This window comes from Anomaloglossus baeobatrachus, chromosome 3 (genome assembly GCF_048569485.1).
Source record: "Anomaloglossus baeobatrachus isolate aAnoBae1 chromosome 3, aAnoBae1.hap1, whole genome shotgun sequence".
NCBI classification, from domain to species: Eukaryota; Metazoa; Chordata; class Amphibia; order Anura; family Aromobatidae; genus Anomaloglossus; species Anomaloglossus baeobatrachus.
Window position 1 is genome coordinate 446,261,492 of NC_134355.1, and position 13,872 is coordinate 446,275,363.

Sequence of the window (13,872 nt, forward strand, 5' to 3'; positions counted from 1 at the left end):
GCAGGCAGGGGATATAACACAGGCAGGATATATGGAGCAGCCCATATATATATACAGTGCAGGCAGTGTATATATGGCAGGCAGGGTATAACACAGGCAGGATATATAGAGAAGGCCGTGTATACAGTGTAGGCAGCGTGTATAGGGCAGGCAGGATATATGGAGCAGTCAGTGTATACAGTGCAGGCAGGGTATAACACAGGCAGGATATATGGAGCAGCCAGTGTACATAGAGCAGGCAGGGGATATAACACAGGCAGGATATATGGAGCAGCCAGTGTATATAGAACAGGCAGGGGATATAACACAGGCAGGATATATGGAGCAGCCAGTGTATATAGAGCAGGCAGGGGATATAACACAGGCAGGATATATGGAGCAGCCAGTGTATATAGAGCAGGCAGGGTATAACAGAGGCAGGATATATGGAGCAGCCAGTGTATACAGTGCAGGCAGGGGATATAACACAGGCAGGATATATGGAGCAGCCAGTGTACATAGAGCAGGCAGGGGATATAACACAGGCAGGATATATGGAGCAGCCAGTGTATACAGTGCAGGCAGGGGATATAACACAGGCAGGATATATGGAGCAGCCAGTGTATACAGTGCAGGCAGGGGATATAACACAGGCAGGATATATGGAGCAGCCAGTGTATACAGTGCAGGCAGGGGATATAACACAGGCAGGATATATGGAGCAGCCAGTGTATATAGAACAGGCAGGGGATATAACACAGGCAGGATATATGGAGCAGCCAGTGTATATAGAACAGGCAGGGGATATAACACAGGCAGGATATATGGAGCAGCCAGTGTACATAGAGCAGGCAGGGGATATAACACAGGCAGGATATATGGAGCAGCCAGTGTATACAGTGCAGGCAGGGGATATAACACAGGCAGGATATATGGAGCAGCCAGTGTACATAGAGCAGGCAGGGGATATAACACAGGCAGGATATATGGAGCAGCCAGTGCATACAGTGCAGGCAGGGGATATAACACAGGCAGGATATATGGAGCAGCCAGTGTATACAGTGCAGGCAGGGGATATAGCACAGGCAGGATATATGGAGCAGCCAGTGTATACAGTGCAGGCAGGGGATATAACACAGGCAGGATATATGGAGCAGCCAGTGTATACAGTGCAGGCAGTGTATAACGCAGGCAAGGTATATGGAGCAGGCAGTGTATACAGTGCAGGCAGTGTATAACGCAGGCAAGGTATATGGAGCAGCCAGTGTATACAGTGCAGGCAGTGTATAACGCAGGCAAGGTATATGGAGCAGGCAGTGTATACAGTGCAGGCAGGGTATTATATATGGCAGGCAGGGCAGTATGTGCACACACCACTGCTGACCACAGCGCAGCCCGCAGTCTCCATGGAGACGCAGCACGGCCGCGCTATAACGACACTTCCTCTGTGATCACACGCTCGGGGCGGGCGGTGCAGTTGTCTTCTGCCTGTAGTCAGTCACGGGAGGAGCAGCGCAGTGTCCCGGGTCCTCCAGCCATACACTCCGGTAAGCCGGTCCGTCCTCCGGGGATTCCTGGGAGTGGGGAGCAGACCTCAGGGGGGCTACAGACTACAGCCCCGGCCATGTCCTCTCCGCTCACAGCCTCGTACGGGGAAGTCCACAACTTTTAGAAACTTCCTGCTGTCGCCCTTCCGCCGGTGCTGTAGCCGCTGCAGGCCAGCTGTGTATAGGGGCAGCCTCTGATTGCTGGGCTCTGTAGTGCAGCAGGACTTCAGCTCTCACCTATCAGAGGCTCATTAGAAAACGGAGGGTAAGGGCCCCACGGAGTCCGGATCTCCAGCGGGAGGGGGCTGGGCAGGGGGCACCGTGTTATTTTATTACTTAATGCATCTATTTTTTTTTTTTTATAAAAGTAATTTTTGTAATTTGGCGTCTAATAGAAAAAAATGGTGGACAAGCTGTAATGGAACCCAATTGTAAAAATGACTTACCCCCGAGTACATGTGGCATAAGACACAAACATGGCCTCAGACATGGACAACCCATTTAATGTCTCAAAGCTGGAGCAGTGGCCCTCTGGGCCGTGGCTTCTTTTCTAGCGTTTTGTAGCCCAGCCATTGTTTTCACTAAAGAGACGCTTGGCACAGAAACGCATGCTTTTTTTTGGTGTGGCTTTTCTGCCACAAGGGACAGATTTTGGTGCAGAGACTTCTGCACCAATTGCTCATTGTGACCACATACCCTAAAGGCCACTTTACACACAGCGACATCGCTAGCGATGTCGCTGCCGATCGCACCCGTCAGTTGTGCGTCACGGGCAAATCGCTGCCTGTGGCGCACAACATCGCTAACACCCGTCACACTTACCTTCCTAGCGACGTTGCTGTGGCCGGCGACCCGCCTCCTTTCTAAGGGGGTGGTTTGTTCGGCGTCACAGCGGCGTCACTAAGCGACCACGCAATAGAAGCAGAAGGGCGGAGATGAGCGTAGCTGTAACATCCCGCCCACCTCCTTCCTTCCTCATTGACGGTGGCCGCAGGTACGATGTTGTTCCTGCGGTGTCACACGTAGCGATGTGTGCTGCCGCAGGAACGACGAGCAACCTGTGTCCAAAAGCACCAACGATATTTGAGATTAGAACGACGCATCAACGATATGGTGAGTATTTTTGATCGTTAACGGTCGTTCCTGCATTTCATACGCAACGACGTCGCTAACGATGCCGGATGTGCATCACGAATTCTGTGACCCCCAACGACATCTCGTTAGCGATGTTGTTGCGTGTAAAGTGGCCTTAAGGCCTGCAATGTGCTTTTTCCATTCCCGGACACATTTCTGCGACTTGGTCCCTTTTGGACGGCCCTGTTTTTTGCTTTGTGCTGCACGTGGGCATGTGCATGTAGCGTTCACTACTGGACTCATGGATTACGTCCTGACTCTCGCCAATGCCAGCGTCAGGACGTTCTTGTGAGTGTGTTCTGTGCTCCTGTCCCTTTTCTAAAGGCAACGGTCGCAGTGTTTTCTACGTAGTGTATACAGTGTGTCCACCCATATCCTGTCCACCGCCATTAACTTGAGAATGACGGCAGCTATAGGCAAAGAAGTGGTGTCTAGGTATAGTAAAGTAGCCATGCGCTACGCAATGAAACCACCTATAGCGCCACCTGGTGGAAAACAACGGAGTTAGCATTTTTATCTCGAAAACGGAACGAGATAGAGAAAAAAAAAAGTAAAAAATTGTAGGGCATCATCAATTCAATACGAATCGACATCTTGCATACAGAAATGCTATGATATGAAAACCATGCCCCCCCCCCAAAACATTAAATGCTGGTCACGCATGTGGCGCTCATTTAACTTTGATGCTCAAAGTGGCCACCGTCAGCTGCAATGCACATCTGGACTCTGGACAGCATACTGTATCTTGCTGCACGTTGTGCAATATGGTAGGTGACACGTTTGCCCAAGCATCTGTGATAAGTCGTCGTAGGTCCTGCAATGTTGGTGGAGGGGTCGCATACACCTGCTGTTTCATGTGACCTCACAGAAAGAAGTCCAATGGGGTCAGTCAGGTGAACGTGGAGGCCACTCCATGCAGCCACCATACCCAATGACTTGTAGGAAGGTCTCCATGAGGTATCGCTTTACGTCCGCAGCCTTGTGAGTTTTACACATTCTAATCATTACATTTCTGTATTCGTATTGAATTGATGATGCCCTTCAACTTTGTAATTCACTTTTTTTCTCTATCTCGTTCCGTTTTTGAGATAAAAATGCTAACGCATTGTTTTCCACCAGGTGGCGCTGTAGGTGGTTTCATTGCGTAGCACATGGCTCTTTACTATACCTAGACACCACTTCTAAGCCTATAGCTGCTGCTGTTCTCAAGTTAATGGTGGTGGACAGGATATGGGTGGACGCACTCTATATTAGCCCTAGTGTATGCTATGTGCTGTATATACATCAGCTCCAATGTCTTTTATGTGATCTATATACACCAGTCCCAGGGTCTCCTATGTGGTGTATACAGCAGTCTTGGTATTTCGTGTATGATGTATATACACCAATTCTAGTGTATCCTATGAGCTCTATATACAGCGGGTGAAATAAATATTGAACCTGTCATCAGTTTTCTAAGTAAATATATTTCTAAAGGTGCTATTAACATAAATGTTTCACCAGATGTCGGTAATAACCCATCCAATCCACACGGGCAGAGAAATCAAACCATACATGTCCATAAATTAAGTTATGTGTAATAATGAAAAATTGAACTCTTAAGGCTGCTTTACACACTACGATTTCATATGCGATCTTGTATGCGATGCGACATTCTCAGGTTGTATATTCGATCTGCAGAGATCGTACATAGGTCATCTCTGAGCCGTCACACATGCATATTCTATACGATGCCACACCGATCAATATCTCGTTAGATCTACCGGACCGCAGACAGGGATAAATGATTAACATTACACGAGTTGCGTAGGCCTTATAAAGCACGAAGGACAATTCGTTATGCAGTTGGTACCACCAATCATAGCGGTGGGCGTGAGGCATGGCGTGGAGATACACGCCCGCGTCGCATATGACGTATATACTAACGATGAGGCTCGTCGTTGTTAGGATGTCACACGTATCAAGATACCGGTGTCGTTCAACAAAACGAACAATATTTAGAAAATGAATGACGTGTATGCGATCAACGTTTTTGCGCACAATCAGGATCGCACATAGGTGTCGCACGCAACGACGTCACTAACGATGCTGGATGTGCGTCACTTACGACGTGACCCCGCCGACATCTCGTAAGATATATTGTAACGTGTAAAGCCCGCTTTACTGAAATTTAATTTAATACTTTAAAAAAAACAAAACAAAACTTTGTTGGTGATGATAGCTTCAAGATGCCTCCCGTATTGAGAAATTAGTCACATGCATTGCTCAGGTTTGATTTTGACCCTTTCTTCCACACATACACTTGTCAAATCCAGAAGCTTCAGGCTCCTATAAACTCTGAGCTTTAGTTCCTTCCATATATTTTCTATTGGATTCAGGTCAGTTGATTGGCTGGGCCATTATAGCACCTTTATTTTCTTTCTCTAAAACCAATTGAGGGTATGTGCGCACGTTGCTTTTTACCTGCTTTTTTGCTGCTTTTTCTTCTGCGCTGTTTCATGCCAAAATGGATGTGTTCTTCTATTCAAGCAAAGTCTATGGGAATTTGGGTTTCTTGTTCACACTATGTTGTTTAAAATGCTGCCTTTTTGTGGCAGAACTTTGGTCAAAAACTTAGCTTTTCAAAGAAGCAACATGTCAATTGTTTTTGCCATTTGGGTTTTGCACTGCAAAGCTGAGTTTTTGACCAAAGTTTTGCCACAAAAAGGCAGCATTTTGAACAACATAGTGTGAACAAGAAACCCAAATTCCCATAGACTTTGCTTGAATAGAAGAACACATCCATTTTGGCATTAAACAGCGCAGAAGAAAAAGCAGGTAAAAAGCAGGTAAAAAGCAGGTAAAAAGCAACGTGCGCACATACCCTCAGGCTGCATAATTTTACAACGTTAACAGCGACCCCTTATCTCGGAAGGGGGTGGAGATATTTTATTGAAATTTGGCCAATATATTCTGGACCAAAACTGCAGAGATGTCACGAAATTTCAGCCCTCTACGGCTTTTGTAAAAAAAAAAATTATTGCAATTTTAAAACGGAATAGTTACAATTGTACCTACTCAGCCGGACGAAGGTTAAATTACACAATTCACATACAACCTTCTTGACGATATTAGAAAAAGTTTATGCCTTGCATGTAACTCTCGCGAGTCTCTCATTGAATCACCCGCCACAGCTGTACACACTCCGGACAGAAGCGTCTCAGCTGCATAGAGATACATGCAACCGACACGCTCCTGTCAGGAGAGTGTGCAGCCGTGCCGGGTGATGCGATGTGAGACTCACGAGAGTTAAGCCCGCTTTACACGCTGCAATGTATCTTACAATGTGTCGGCGGGGTCACGTCGTAAGTGACGCACATCCGGCATCGTAAGGTACATTGCAGTGTGTGACAGGTACTTGCGATTGAACGGTAAAACGTTCATCGCACGTACATCGTTAATTTCTCTAGAATTGAACGTGAGGTTGTTCAATGTTCCCAAGGCAGCACACATCGCAGTGTGTGACACCCCGGGAACATTAAACAGATCTTACCTGCCTCCCGCGGCTCCCGGCCGGTAATGAGGAAGGAAAGAGGTGGGCGGGATGTTTACGTCCCGCTCAGCTCCGCTCCTCCGCTTCTATTGTCCGGCTGCCGCGTGACGTTGATGTGACGCCGAACGTCCCTCCCACTCCAGGAAGTGGATGTTCGCCGCCCACAGCGAGGTTGTATGGACGGGTAAGTACGTGTGACGGGGGTTAATTGTTTGTGCGGCACATTCAACAAATTGAACGTGCCACACATACGATGGGGACGTTGCACATCGCATACGATATCGTATACGAAATTGCAACGTGTAAAGCAGGCTTTACACGCAAGGCACTCGCAAGTGTGACACTGGCCTAACTCTCATTGTGGTGACATACCCTTTTTTAAAAGCCTAAGGAAATAAATAAAGGAAAAAAGACCCCAAATACCCCAAAAAGGTATGTTTTCTTTTTAATAAATATTTCACAATAGACTGTAGACCAGGGGTAGGGAACCTTTTTTTTCTGCCTAGAACCATTTCTACCATCATTCGGGGGGATGGGAGCACAAAGCTATCAACTTGAAAATTACCCCGCTATATTTGGTAAAAAAAAATTAGCTCACCCCTACTGTGGTGGCTGGAGCTGCTTCTCTTTGGCACGGCTGTGATGATAAGTGATATTGATCTTGTTGCTTCTCACAACTTAATTTCCAGGTTTCTACTGGCACTGCTGTATATGCATCACATATTAGATGCTGGGGCCATACATATGATGGAGAGGGCTGGGGGCATGTACACAACAAATTTATAGAAGACAGTTTTGAAAACGTATAGATTTCTGTAAATCCCAATCAGATTAATTTTTGCATTCTGAATTTCGTGCTGCAAATCTGCCATGTGAGAAGCCATTTTAAAGGTATGTCCACATAATCAGGATGTCACTGCTTTCTAGGATCAGTGTTCAGTGTATGGCTGACTGTATGTGGGCGGAGACCCGAACTGCCCAATTAGTGACTTCCATCTTGATTCAGGTTAAGTCCTGTTCCCATACCAAACTTTATCTAAAGTTCAGCTGAACCCGCCGAAACCGAACTTCCACAGGTCAACTCATCTTTAATCATAACCAATACTACCTAAGCTGCAAATCCCTGCATATAATGTAAGAGACATAGCTAATCAGGAGAACTATACTACATTTCTAATTGGAGGTATTTGGTAACATTATGGCTGGGGCCACACGGGGATTACTGATATCCCCTCGCATGACACTCAGCTTATGCTAGCAGTACAGCAGAGCCGAGTGTCATGCGAGTGTCCCTGCGACTGAGGTGCGAGCGGCCCTCAGCTGCAGGGGGCGGGCCGGCACTGAGGAGGGGAGGGAGGGATTTATCTCCCTCTCTCCTCCGTTGCTGGCTATTGCCATTCTCGCACTGCACTCGCGGTACACCGGTGTGCCGCGAGTGCAGTGCAATTTTTCTCTCGCCCCATAGACTGGAATGGGTGCGAGAGAAACAAGGATCGCATTACACCCGCAGAATGCTGTGATTGTTTTCTCGGTCCGATTAGGGCTGAGAAAATTATCGCTCATGTGCGCTGACACATAGGCAAATATTGGTCCGAGTGGAATGCGATATTTTATCGCACTCCACTCACACCGATTTTCATGCCGTGTGTCTTAGGCCTATTATTCTTACTCCTATATATTAGGATAGTTTGTTGGAGATGGGACTTAGGGTACCGTCTCACTAAACGACATACCAGCGATTCCGACCACGATATGACCTGGTCAGGATCGCTGGTACGTCGCTACAGGACCGCTAGTAAGCTGTCAAACAGTCAGATCTTCCCAACGATGCAGCAACGACACGGCGGTCGCTGGGACCCTGTCACATAGCACCATTCAAATCTTGATTAGTAACTTAGGCGTGCATCTACATTGCCTTTTCCGCGCCTCCTCTGCTCCGATTGGTGGTCGTAACTGCGTTGTGACTGGGCGGCCTTGCCTTTAGAGAAGGCAACATAATAGCGCTTCCATCCTTCTCCATCCTTATCCATCCTACAGTCCCGATGCAGAATGGACTGTATTACAATCTGCTGCTGCACGCGGTCCGGGACAAGTGAATTCAGCCCTCTGAAATGTACTGCGATCTGAAAGCCAGAACAGAGGATGGAAGTGGCCAATCCGAACGCAGTAACGATCACCAATCGGAACAGAGAGGGCGCGGAAAACAACGAAGATGCACGCCTAGGTGAGTCGCGAACGAGGTCGTTGGGTAAGGTGTCAAACACGCCGATGTGTGCTGCCCTGCGGGAGCCCGACGACCAACAAATGAGCCAGAACAGTGTGTAATGATCAGCGATTTCACAGCAGGGGCCAGGTCACTGCTTAGGGTACAGTCACACTTTAGCGACGCTCCAGCGACCTGACCTGGTCAGGATCGCTGGTGCGTCGCTACATGGTCGCTGATGAGCTGTCAATCAGGCAGATCTCACCAGCGACCAGTGACCAGCCCCCAGCAACGCGTGGAAGCGATTCTGCACTTGGTAACTAAGGTAAATATCGGGTAACCAAGCGCTTAGCGCTGGCTCCCTGCACATCGGGTTAATAAGCAAACCGCTTTGCTTATTTACCCGATGTGTACTCTGGCTACGTGTGCAGGGAGCCGGCACTGGCAGCCTGAGAGCGGTGGACGCTAGTAACAAAGGTAAATATCGGGTAACCAAGCAAAGCACTTCGCTTGGTTACCCGATATTTACCTTGATTACAGCTTATCGCAGGCTGCCAGACGCCAACTCCCTGCTCCCTGCACATTCAGATCGTTGCTCTCTCGCTGTCAAACACAGCGATGTGTGCTTCACAGCGGGAGAGCAACGTCCTAAAAATGAACCAGCACTGTGTGTAACGATCAGCAATTTCACAGCAGGGGCCGTATCGCTGCGCAGTGTCACACCCAGCGAGATCGCTAATGAGGTCACTGGTGCGTCACAAAAAACGTGACTCAGTAGCGATCTCGCTAGCGATCTCGCTATGTGAGAAGTACCCCTTAGTGTCGCACACAGCGAGATCAATGATGAGGTTACTGGTATGTCACAAAACCTGTGACTCAGCAGCGATCTCGCTATGTGAGAAGTACCCCCAAAGGCCCAGTCACACACAACGACTTACCAGCGATCCCGAAAACGATGCGACCTGATAGGGATCGCTGGTAAGTCGCTGGTGAGATGTCACACAGTCAGACCTTACCAGTGATGCAGGAACAATACAGGTCGCAGTAGCGACCTTTATAACGATCTCAGCAGTCACTGTGACCCTGTCACACAGTGTCAAACACAGCGATGTGTCCTGCCCAGCAGGACATCGCCTTTGAAGAAAATGGCCTGGACCATTCTGCAACAACTAGCGATCTCACAGCAGGGGCCTGATCGCTGGTAGGTGTCACACATAACGAGATCGCTAACGGGATCGCTACTGCGGCACAGAAACCGTGACTCAGCTGTGATCTCGCTAGCGATCTCATTATGTGTGACGGTACCTTAACTCTTTAATGGTTTAGGATTTAATGATGTTGGAAACATTAGGGGTGCTTCACACACAGCGAGCTCGCTGCCGAGATCGCTGCTGAGTCACGCTTTTTGTGACGCAGCAGTGACCTCATTAGCGATCTCGCTGTGTGTGACAATGAGCAGCGATCTGGCCCCTGCTGTGAGATCGCTGCTCGTTACACACAGCCCTGGTTCGTTTTCTTCAAAGGCGCTCTCCCACTGTGACACACAGATCGCTGTGTGTGACAGCGAGAGAGCGACAAATGAAGCGAGCAGGGAGCAGGAGCCGGCGTCTGGCAGCTGCGGTAAGCTGTAACCAAGGTGGTTACCCGATATTTACCTTAGTTACCAGCCTCCGCCGCTCCTGTGCTGCCGGCTCCGGCTCTCTGCACATGTAGCTGCTGTACACATCGGGTTAATTAACCCGATGCGTACTGTAGCTAGGAGAGCAAGGAGCCAGCGCTAAGCAGTGTGCGCGGCTCCCTGCTCTCTGCACATGTAGCTGCATTACACATCGGGTTAATTAACCCGATGTGTACTGTAGCTAGGAGAGCAAGGAGCCAGCGCTCAGTGTGCGCGGCTCCCTGCTCCCTGCACACACAGCTAAGCGGTGTGCGCTGGTAACTAATGTAAACATCGGGTAACCATACCCGATGTTTACCTTAGTTACCAGTGTCCGCAGCTTCCAGACGCCGGCTCCGTGCAAGCGCAGCGTCGCTTGCACGTCGCTGCTGGCTGGGGGCTGGTTACTGGTCGCTGGTGAGATCTGCCTGTTTGACAGCTCACCAGCGACCATGTAGCGATGCAGCAGCGATCCTGACCAGGTCAGATCGCTGGTCGGATCGCTGCTGCATCGCTAAAGTGTGAAGGTACCCTTAGGCTATGTGCCCACGCTGCGGATTTACCGCGGATTTGCCGAAAATCTGCAGCAGCGGCACTTCCAAGCCATTTCAATGGCATTTTGGAAATGCTGTGTCCATGCTGCGGATTTTTCCGCTGCGGATTTGCCGCGGATTTTGATGCGGAAAAATCTGCAGCATGTCAATTGTTTGTTGCAGATTTTGGTGCGGATTTGGGTATAGAATGGGGGAAAAAAAAAAAAATCCGCATCAAAATCCACGGCAAATCCGCGGGTGCGGATTTGCCGCGAAAGTCGCGGATTTTCAGGCAGAAAAGTCCGCAGGTACATTCTACCGTGGACACATAGCCTTAGGGGTGCTTCACACACAGCGAGCTCGCTGCCGAGATCGCTGCTGAGTCACGCTTTTTGTGACGCAGCAGTGACCTCATTAGCGATCTCGCTGTGTGTGACACTGAGCAGCGATCTGGCCCCTGCTGCGAGATCGCTGCTCGTTACACACAGCCCTGGTTCGTTTTCTTCAAAGCCGCTCTCCCGCTGTGACACACAGATCGCTGTGTGTGACAGCGAGAGAGCGACAAATGAAGCGAGCAGGGAGCAGGAGCCGGCGTCTGACAGCTGAGGTAAGCTTGTAACCAAGATAAACATCGGGTAACCAAAGTGGTTACCCGATATTTACCTTAGTTACCAGCCTCTGCAGCTCTCTCCTTGCTCTCCTAGCTACAGTACACATCGGGTTAATTAACCCGATGTGTAATGCAGCTACATGTGCAGAGAGCAGGGAGCCGCGCACACTGAGCGCTGGCTCCTTGCTCTCCTAGCTGCTGTACACATCGGGTTAATTAACCCGATGTGTACAGCAGCTACATGTGCAGAGAGCCGGAGCCGGCAGCACAGGCAGCGTGAGAGCGGCTGGTAACTAAGGTAAATATCGGGTAACCACCTTGGTTACCCGATGTTTATCTTGGATACAGCTTACCTCAGCTGTCAGACGCCGGCTCCTGCTCCCTGCTCGCTTCATTTGTCGCTCTCTTGCTGTCACACACAGCGATCTGTGTGTCACAGCAGGAGAGCGGCTTTGAAGAAAACGAACCAGGGCTGTGTGTAACGAGCAGCGATCTCGCAGCAGGGGCCAGATCGCTGCTCAGTGTCACACACAGCGAGATCGCTAATGAGGTCACTGCTGCGTCACAAAAAGCGTGACTCAGCAGCGATCTCGGCAGCGAGCTCGCTGTGTGTGAAGCACCCCTTAGGAAGACACAATGTCAATAACAAGATAATGAGCTAGGCACTATCACATGGAATGTGGACAAATTAACACTGGGGTCTCTTGAGATAAGCCCTGGTTATAATTCAAGTGTCCAGAAAAGCAGTCAGAGGCAGTCACCTGAAGATAAAAAAAAACATGTGTTCCTTTATTGACATCTTCATGAAAACAGCTTCAGTATCAGGGAGGGGAGAGGTGGAGGAGGTGCACTGACTCAGAAAACGGCCGTTTCGTGCTACCCTGCCCCATAGAAGTGAAAGATAGCGTGAAACGGGCGCTGTCTGAGTTAGTGCACTTGCTGCACCTCTCCCCTTCCTGATACTGAAGCTGACTTAATGAAGATGTGAATAAAGGAACATGCGTGTTTTATTTTATCTTCACGGTCAGTGCCGCTGACTTCTTTTCTTGGAAACATTAGGAAGAATCTGTTAGATAAATAATAGGACAAATAGAAGATGAAATATAATGTTTACTAACAGAATATATACAACAGCAGAATGACCCTATCACAGGAGCACAGATCAGGCTTTCATGGTCTGGTCAAACAGGTTTTTGTAGTATACCAGAAGAGTAAAGTCTGCAGAGGTTTGTTTAACCTGTTAAAGGATATCCCCAGCACTTTCTGATCTGTAGTACTTCTGACCTTCTGAATCCTCTGTGATCCTGATAGTGACAGGGCTGATTCAGGGCTGGGTCCTCTTCACTGCTTTTCCCTACACAGGGAAACTCCCAACCATCAGGCTGTGCAGGGAACTGCAGCCGGCCTCATTTACCTGAATGTAGCAGGGAAAGGCTGCGAGCAGGGTCCCAAAGGTCAGATTCCTGCTGATCGTAAAGTAATGGCATATTCTAGCAATGTGCAGTCACGGGATGAGATGAAGATAGGCAGGCAAGCAGCTATGTTGTCTCCTCAGAACTGCTATGAGCCCCATATGGAGGATGGGGAGAGCAGTATGTACATAGTCCATGTCCATATGATAGTGATGTCAGGGTCATTTCACAATCATGCAACATGTATGCTCATCACCGAACCTTTCCATAGACCTATTAGCAGTCTGTAGGGGTCTGCAGACTTTTCCACTACTGGAGAACCCCTTCCAGGCTTCCAATGTCCCTAATGTGCCAGTAACAGAAAAACATTCTTACCTCCTGGGCTGGCCTCGCTCAGAGTCGTGTTCCCCCAAAATATTTGTGACATTAGGTTATGTGAGTGTTGCACCCCATCATTGGCTGCTGATGGGTTGAAGCCTTCATGATTCCATCTGGGAACTGTGATGCCTGCAGCACATCAGCTGCAGAACAACCCCTTTTAATGGAGTCCGCAGACCCCCTCAAAGCTACTGACAGCACTATACAAAGGCTCCCCGACCTTGTTGTGCCTTGTGAACACGTTGGGCTGTTTTCATAACTCCCTTGGACGACTCTTCATTTATTTTCCAGGAGCAGCTGCTTCATCAATAGGTGGAAGAAATATATAACCTGACGATTTGGGGATTTGCCATTAATGTCTATGATCAGAATGCCTTTTTTGGGCTCCTCCAGATGGCAGTGATTTTTCCCAAACTCTGAAAATGGTCCTAGTTTCATCAGAATTTGGTCAGTGTCAGTTTTTACCATAGTTTGGTCACAGTTTCACCAGTTTTTCTCAGAAAAAATTAACTGATGGAGGTTTCTTAAAGCGCACCAATCAGCAGAATTTTCCTATATAACCGAAAGCCACTGCTACACTGGCACTATCATGGTGATTCTATACATACCTTTAGTTGTCAGCTAGTATGTATAGTTTTTGAAACACAAGCAAGTAAAGTTTGTAAAATGAGTAGCTTTTTGATTGGCAGGAGCTCCCGATCAGTTAATAGCTGGGGTGGGTTTTGTTAATGATTCCTGCCCCTGTTGTGAATGTCATCTGTGTGGGTGCTGTTTTGGAGTTCCCTCTTTTGGCCAGGAATGGTAGTGGAGCTGAGTATGGGCCTGTGACTCACACAGGTGTCGGCGTTAATTGAGAATTAGGGAAGTCCTATTGCAGACAAGTCTGG

General features: G+C 48.6%; 1 protein-coding gene across 1 annotated transcript in view; it reads left to right on the plus strand.

Annotated features, from left to right (window-relative positions):
• Positions 1–1,421: 1,421 nt before the first annotated feature.
• TPRG1 (tumor protein p63 regulated 1) overlaps positions 1,422–13,872 on the plus strand; it is a 171,473-nt gene continuing 159,022 nt past the window's right edge. The window contains exon 1 of the mRNA XM_075338514.1: positions 1,422–1,526. The gene's annotated coding sequence lies outside the window, so the exon portion shown is untranslated. The remainder of the gene's footprint in view (positions 1,527–13,872) is intronic.